Source organism: Carlito syrichta, unplaced genomic scaffold, assembly GCF_000164805.1.
Source record: "Carlito syrichta isolate Samal-C Ts95f unplaced genomic scaffold, Tarsius_syrichta-2.0.1 Scaffold303588, whole genome shotgun sequence".
Lineage (NCBI taxonomy): Eukaryota > Metazoa > Chordata > Mammalia > Primates > Tarsiidae > Carlito > Carlito syrichta.
In genome coordinates, this window is record NW_007247684.1 from 238,231 (window position 1) to 246,764 (window position 8,534).

The 8,534-nt window shown below is 36.4% G+C and overlaps 1 pseudogene; it reads right to left on the bottom strand.

The window, feature by feature from the left end:
* Nucleotides 1–807: 807 nt before the first annotated feature.
* Nucleotides 808–1,080, bottom strand: LOC103261072 (annotated as a pseudogene).
* Nucleotides 1,081–8,534: the final 7,454 nt, after the last annotated feature.

Sequence of the window (8,534 nt, forward strand, 5' to 3'; positions counted from 1 at the left end):
ACTGCACTCCAGTCTGGGCAACAGAGTGAGACTCCAACCCAAAAAAAAAAAAAAAGATACTTTTCATAAACAATCATGGTATTTCAGGCAGGACATGGGCAGACAATCTTTAACAGTATACAGCAACTTTCAAACTCCCTTCTTTAATGGACTACCAAAATCAGAAAGCCACTGTAAAAACCCAATGAAGTCTTCATTTGATGCTCTGAACAGGGAAGAAGTTTAGAGTGAGGGTTGACATTTCACATTTAGCATGTTGTTTGACAACTTTTCACAAGCCGGCCCTGACTTTCAGGACATGAAATGAAAATGGCAGAATTTGTCTGAAGATCTACAATCTATAAATGGAAACTGCTGCTTTTATGAGGGGTGCCATCTCAGTATGGCATCACTGACATACTGGTAACCAATTATTGGGGGTCAGGTCCCAACAGATGTCTGGGTTTAAGGGAGTTAAGTCTATGCTGAAGGCAGAAGGAGAGGAGAGGGCATAAAAAATGAATGTTTTTCCACACCACAAGGTGTATGTACCAAGGTGGCTATGTGTGTCAACGTCAGGGAATCCCTCCTCCCGGAAGCCAAGAGGAAGTCTCTTAAAACTAGAAGGGAAAGGTATTTTCCCCACATCAATTCAGCTTTGGAGACATTCTATTAGTGACATATGCCCCTTTCTCCAAAAACAACAATGAAGTGTTCTGTGTGCTAACAACATAGCTTAAAAAAAAAAAATTCTGCATTTTTATAAAACTTGATAAAAAAATAGTATTTCAAACTGTACAGTACACAGTTACCAAAAATGCACACACTTCACTTGGCATCTCCAGCACCTTCAGCTTTCTGTGTCTGGTCTGTTTTGGCATCTCCATTTTCTGCAGGGTTATTCCCCTCCTTGCCAGCATCAGCTTTTCCCTTTTTCCCTTTGGGTACCTTCTCTCCCTTCTTAGCTGGTACCTTCTTAGGCTTGGGCTCTGGCTTTGGAGGAGCAGGTTTAGCCGACAACCTTGCAGATCTTCTCTGGGGTTTGTCCTTCACCTTGGCTTTATCTCCTTTAACATCCCCTTCAGCCTTTCTCTTGGGCATGGTGGTGATGGCAGCAGAACTAAGGCGTTGGACGCGGGGATGGAGCAGTGCGCGGGCTTTGGTTGGTCAGGGGATCGTACTTGCCTCTTCTTCTTCACACTGCTCCAAAATTATTTTCATTTGGGAAATAGTCCCATGCGCTATAAAAACTAGACTTTGATTAAAAAATTTATCTTTTAGTAGAACTGAGGAAAAAAAACAAAGCTATCCAAAGGAAGAAAAAAATTTCAGTGAGTCTTTCCAGAAGTGTCACCTCTGTGGTGAAAGTGCATAAAAATTGAGGACTTATATCCATTCAATTTCTCTACTAAATATTGAGTGAGACTCATTTGGCTTCAGAATGTCTCATGCTGTACTCAGATTTTTGATCATTTAACAGTAAATCTCAAATATTTAAATAAATATTTGCCTGACTTAAATACTTTATTAGAGGAATTAGTATTTATTGAGGTAAAAGTCAGGTACTTTACATATATGATATTTAATGTCACAGTCATCTTTAATCTCACACCAACATGTGTTGCTGCTATGTCCTTCATTTTGTACATCTGTGAAAATTGAGACTCGAGATTAAATGAACGGGGAAAAGTCATTTAACTAGGAAGTGGAAGAGTCAGTGTTTAAACCTAGTTCTGAATAATTTGAAAGGTTTTGCCCTGTCCACATTATAGCATGGCTTCCCATGAAAAGTAGATAGTTCCTGCATTTGTCTTATTTAATTTTGCTCTGTATATACCATTTTCATTTAGCACTTGGTTATTTCAATAAAGGAAGGTATTGATAAATATACACAAAAGTTGATTCGTTATTAATTCTCATAAGAGTTAAAGACTCCTCCCCCTTTTTGGTGGCCTGTAAATGGTTAAACTTGATGAAATACTAATGAAGAATTACAGAGTTATTTGTTTGACTTTGCCACTTGGGACACTTGGCAAATGAGACAATTCATCTCAGTGTGCAGCTAGTCTCATTTCTTAAAGAAAATTAATTAATGCAGTTTGTCTTCCTTCCATATCTCTGATTATAGTCCTTTTATTATACCTTCACTTTCCTGCTTTACTTTTCTCCCCTGGAAATACCTGTTTTTCAAGCCTTCCTTGTTTCTTTCTACTTGATAAGTAAAAGCAATTTTTCTCAGTGTGTATATTTGTAATTTTAGTACACTTTAGATAAGACAAAGACATTTACAAAATATCCCATAGGAAGAAAATTCCTAAAGAATTTTACAGGCACCAATGCCTCTTTTGAAGTGATTAAATCAATTCTCTCTTAAATTGTCTTTATTATTCTTTGTCTTCTTTTTGGCAAGATGGGTTAGTACTGTGTTTATCTTACCACAGTTGCCTTCTAGCACAATAGCTCATTTCTGAAATTTATCAACACTGCAATTTTGCTGTTAATACCTTTACTTTTTAAAAATAATAATACCTATTATTTTGGAGCCATATTTTAGTGATTTTTGAAGAACAGGGAGTTGTTTTCTATAATTTTAACAATTACAACCAGAAATGCAGTTTCTTTTCAGGAAATGGCTTAAGCAGTTTGTTACTTAGTCTTTTTGAATATATTTTTCTCTATTTTCACAGTATGGACTTTTCATTTAAAAGGTAGAATGACTACATGCTCATTTTCTTTTTCTTTTGATATTCATCTGAAAAAGGAGAATTTCAGAAAAATCTAGCTTTTAAATCACTTTTAACATTTTTTCCACCTCACAGACCCAGCAAGAATTCAGTTTAAGAAGAATAAGATTGTTATCAATCATCTCCTGTACCAGTGCTGTATAGAAATATTTAATCATGATGGTGAGAACATGGAGAATTGGCATGAATATATTTAAAGCCAACTGAATGAGAAAAGATATGGAAAAGAAAGAATGGAAGTGAAGTTAATTAGGAATTAAGCAGATACCTTGTGTTAAGATAGCAGTTTGTATATTTATATTAAAATTAAAGGCAATATAAAAATCACTGTTACAGATTCTAGTTTCTAGATTTTATATATATATATATATATATATATATATATATATATAATTTCCTGAGATTTTGTAATTACCTAATTTTCTCATTAGGCTAGGTTTTAGAATTATCAGGATCATTTCATTCACTCAAAACCTCTTAAAAATGTTGCCTCTATGTAAATTACAGAAATATTATTCCATTATGTGCCCCCGTGATAGCTGATATCTGGCAGTCGAAAGAATGGTAACCTTTAAAATGAAATAACCCTGTCATAATATCATGGCAGAAAACTGACAAGATAGTAAAAATATACTGAACGTTGAGGACCATTCTAGGGGAAGCATTTTACAGATATTTTTATTAGGGAGATTTACAGATGGTATGCTACTTGGTATACTTAGTGTCAAGCTGAGGAGACAGATCAGACATGTAAATCATGTTTGAAAATTCTAGAGATAACCCAAAAGTGTCTTCAGACTTCAGAGAATAGTTATGAGGTTGGTTGGCTATTCTTTTCATATTCTGCTTGTTTACTCCTCTTCTTTTATTGAATTGTTTCAATGTGAATCGATATAATTTTGTCATTCTAAGTTCTTTTGGGGTTGGAATTATGGAGGGTTTTCCTTTCTGACTCTAGTGTACTATGGGTTTAGTAGCTACAGGAATTAACTTTGGTGGAGAATCTGGGGAGCAGGGAAAAATAATAACTCTATAGAGGTCTTCTTAGGGCATGAGAGGACATGTTTCAGGTTGTCTACTCCTGAGGCTTCCAGGGAGGAATCATAGGAGCTCTAAATATTAAAAATGACAAACTACAGGATTTGACTATTTATACAAATAGGTTTGACATTCCAAAGTAGAGTTGTAAAGCTTTTAATAAAACTTTGGAGGATGATGAGAGATGACTGTAGTAGAGTTTTTGGAGGGATTATGAAAGATTATTTTTTATCTTTACAAAGTTGAATGATATATTATGAAAAAATATAACTTTGTTATCCATTCACCAGTTCTGTCATGAAGTAATATATCCTCACATTACTTTTGTTTTGTAGACAAACATTCAAAAGTTTTTTCACTTCTTTAGTATTCTGTTAAATTTCATATCATATTGAATCATATACTTAATAGTATATTTCAAGTATATTGAATCACATACTTAACAGTAAACTGTATACCCCATATCTCCCTCCAGTGATTATGAATTAAGTTTATGCTGTACAATGCTTCCATTGTTCAGAGATCTTTTGACATTGCTCTGGAACTCATAGTAGAAAGAACTGTTCTAGAAGGCTACTGTGTTTGATAACAAGTGTGTAGATAAGATTGTGTAACAGCTGTGGCCTACACAAACTTTTGGCTTAGAAGAACCTCATATTCTCTGAAAATTTATAATTTCAAATGGGTAAAATACTTGGCTTAAGGAAGAATGCCTAAGTTCACATTTCAGCTCTGCTACTGATTGGTTGTGTTACTTTGGGCAGGTGACTTAAGCTCTTTTTGCTTACATCCTACATCTATAAAACATGACTACTGATATTTATTATCTCACAGAGTTTTTAAGAGTATCAAATGGGATAATATATAAGGCACGTAATGGTATATACTACATGCTTAATAAGAATTTATGTAAGTACATATAATTAAGTATATAAGTATATTTTAAACATTTTAGGATAAAATTTCTTTCATTAATTTTAATTTCTTTGAGTATATATGCAATATACAAGGTACTGTAAAAGTCCTTTGGGGGATGCAAAGATGTGTTAGATATAGATTCTGCTTTTAAGTTGGTAAGGGGTTGTGTAGTAATAATTTTGATGTTAATGAAATACCATGTCTCTAGGTTCATATATTTATTTATTTAACAAATGTTTACTGAGTGTCTGTTATGTGATAGGAATTTTTTTAGGTGCTTGGGATACAATAATAGACAAAACAGACCAGGTTTCTGTTCCCAAAGGACCTACATTTTTTGTGGAAGGAAGTTAGTGATATGTAAATATACCAGAAAAATAACATAAAGTATTTTCATGTGATAAGAGAGTGATTTGTTATCACTGAAGAGGTGACATTTAAGCCAAGCCCTGAATGATGGGATATAGTTAGCCCTCAAAGATCTGGATGCAAAGTTTCCTAGTGGAGGAAACAGTAAATACAAAGACCCTAAAACAGAAATGAACTTGGTGTCCTAGGGAAAGGAAGACTAGTGTGCTGAAACATAGAGTGAAGAGTTGTGATAGAAAATTGTATAAGGGAGTTTGATAGAGACCAGGTCATGAGGCTTTATAGTAGTGTATGGTAAGACATTAGGATTTTATTCTGACTGCAGTGGAAAGTCATTGGCAAGGTTTTTAGCCTGAAAGTGCCATCATCTGATCAGTAATTAAAAAGAAAAATCGCTCTGGCTGCTATGTGGGTTATAGGGGGTCAGGAAGGGAGAGCAGCTAGGAAGTGAGTCCTGTTGCGGTAGTTTGAGTGATGATGATGACTTGAACTAGCAGAAAAGAAGAGACAGGACAGATTCCGAATATATTTTGGTTGTAATATGGGAGGAAGGAAAGATAAAAATCAAAGATGAAGCCTAAGTATTAACCTCGAATGGATAGATCGAGGTGCTATTTATTGCAGTAGGAGGAGTAGGAGAGGAATGGATAGGCAAGGAAAATACAAAATTATGTCTTGTTGTTAAGGATGAGATACTCTGAAATGTGGAAATGTTTTGTAGGCAATTGGATATAGGAGTCTGCACCTCAGTGAAGAGGATAAGGCTCAAGATAAAATTTGGGCCAGGCTCGGTGGCTCAGCATGTAATCCCCGCACTTTGGGAGGCTGAGGTGAGTGGATTGCCTGAGCCTACGGGTTCAAGACCCGCTTAGGCAACTTGGCGAGACCTCATCTCTACAATAAATCAAAAAATTAGCCGGCCGTGGTAGCGTGCGCCTGTAGTTCCAGCTACTTGGAAGGCTGCAGTGGAAGGATCACCGGAGCCCAGCAGGTCGAGGCTGCGGTAGCCGGGAGTGGCCACTGCACTCCAGTCTAGGTGACAGAGTGAGACTCCAACTCACAAAAAATAAAGATATAATTTGGAAGTAATAAGCATATAGATGATACAACTGAATTAAAACATCTAGGGAGAGAGTAGAGAGTGTAGATGGAGAATATGCTAAATCCTAGAATACTTTTACAGTGGAGATTTTTTTTTCTAAAATATATGTTGTCTGTGGGAAAAAAAAGTACCTGGGCAGAGTGTGTGCCTGCGGTCCCAGCTACTCAGGAGGCTGAGACAAGAGTATCATTTGGACCCAGGAGTTGGAGGCTACAGTGAGCTATGATTGCACCACTGCACTCCTGCCTGGGCAACAGAGTGAGGCCCTGCCAGATAGAGGGAGGGGGAGAAAGGGGAGGGAAACAGAGAGGGAAGGAGAGGGTCAGGGACAATTAAATAGTTGGTAATGGTAGTTTTGAGTTTAGATTGAAGAAATAACAGAGGCAACTTTTAGATGAAAAACTTAAGAAAGTTGATTTCATTTTAACTAGGAATTTGGAATTTAAAATATATCCTCGGTTTATTTATATAAATAAAATATAAGAACTTAAATGATTAATATCTTTAGTCATATTGTTAAGAACTTTCACTATAAAAGTAGACTTTGAGTCATTCAGTCCTTTCTAGGTTAGAATATCACTTTTGTTGTATATCTCTGTGTGAGTTCTAACATTTATTTCTCTAGGTTTTAATTTCTCATGTGGAAAGTAGGAGTGCTTAATCATTGAGAGGTATCCGTCTTAATATATGTCATGTACATATGCATTATATGTACTTTGCCTAACTGTACCAGGCGTGTTCTAGGCACTCAAAAGATAGCTTTATGATATTTTGTGCTGAGCTTATAATTTTTTCTGTATACTACTACCCTTCAATAAATATTAATGCTAAATTCACATGGTGACCCTTTTTTTGATGTATAAAGTTTTAACTTCTTCCTTCAACTCTTTAGACTGGGACTATTCTCTAAAGTAGGATGGATCATGGATAGGTATTTCTTCACTAAATTAAATTGACTTAAAGATAGGCAAAGTGTTAGCCAGGCGTGGTGGCGTGCATCTGTAGTTCCAGCTACTTGCATCTGTAGTTCCAGCTGAGATGGAAGGATTGCCTAAGCCCAGCAGGTGGAGGCTGTGGTGTCTGTGAGTGTGCCACTGCACTCTAGCCTGGGCGACAGAGTGAGAATACAACTAAAAAAAAAAAGACAAAGTACTGTCATTGCAAGTATATTTGGGTTGTTACAGCCAATTCTTAGCAGCTTCCAGATGCACTATTGAAAATGTGTTTCTTAAACCAGTGCTTAAGACTAGAAAGACCTTATGCAACATCTTTCTGTAACCCGACTCCTAATCAACACTTTCTGAAAACTGAGATCCAGAAAAGGTAACTGACATGCCCAAGTTGTAGAACAGCAACTAGAAATGGGATTCTTTTTTTAAATTTAAAAATTTTTAAATTGTAGGGTACAACTCAGGGTTAGGTATACAAATATTCATTGTGTATAGGTACCATTGTTGATGAGGTGTGCCCCCCCCTTCCCCACGCAGATTTCCACTACTGTCAATCCCACCTCACTGCTCCCCCACGCCCCTGTGGTTTCCTGCTACTGTCAATCCTTTTCTTACAGTATTACGATAGTTGTTCAAGGTTCACTTATGAGTGAGAACATGATATTCAGTTCTTTGTTTCTGTGAGAGATCACTCAGTATTACAGACTCTAATTCTATCCAGGTTGCTGCGAAGTTCATGATTTTGTTCTCCCTTATCCAAGTGTACTTGCCTCACATATAGAATTTAATACTTTATCTTCACTATTTATAATTTCCTGGCTATATTCTTTTAGGAACTTAATGATTTGATTATAGAGTTCTGACATTCTATGGTATTATATTTACTTCTAACTGTAATTATATTAGAAATGTAGGTTTGTTGACAGCATACTGGTGATCAACAAAATTCACCAGATGGGTTTTATTTTATGTTCTACGAAGTAAATAGAAAGAATATTTATATAAAGTTAACAGTCAGAATTAGCATTCAGAAAAAAAATCGCAAAGGAAATATTATTCATATAAAAAGAGGAGCCGGGCTCGGTGGCTCAGCCTGTAATCCCAGCGCTTTGGGAGGCCGAGGTCAGTGGATTACCTGAGCCTGTGGGTTTGAGACCCACCTGGGTAACTTGGCGAGACCTCATCTCTACAATAAATCAAAAAATTAGCCGGACATGGTAGCGCGCGCCTGTAGTTCCAGCTACTTGGAAGGCTGAGACTGAAGGATCGCTGGAGCCCAGCAGGTCGAGGCTGCGGTGGCCGGGAGTGGTCACTGCACTCCAGTCTGACTGAGACTCCAACTTTAAAAAAAAAAAAAAAAAAAAAGAGAAGAGTGCTTTGGGAAAATGCCATAAGAGAAATAGTTTCATTAAAAAAAAAATGTTTCACTGACTA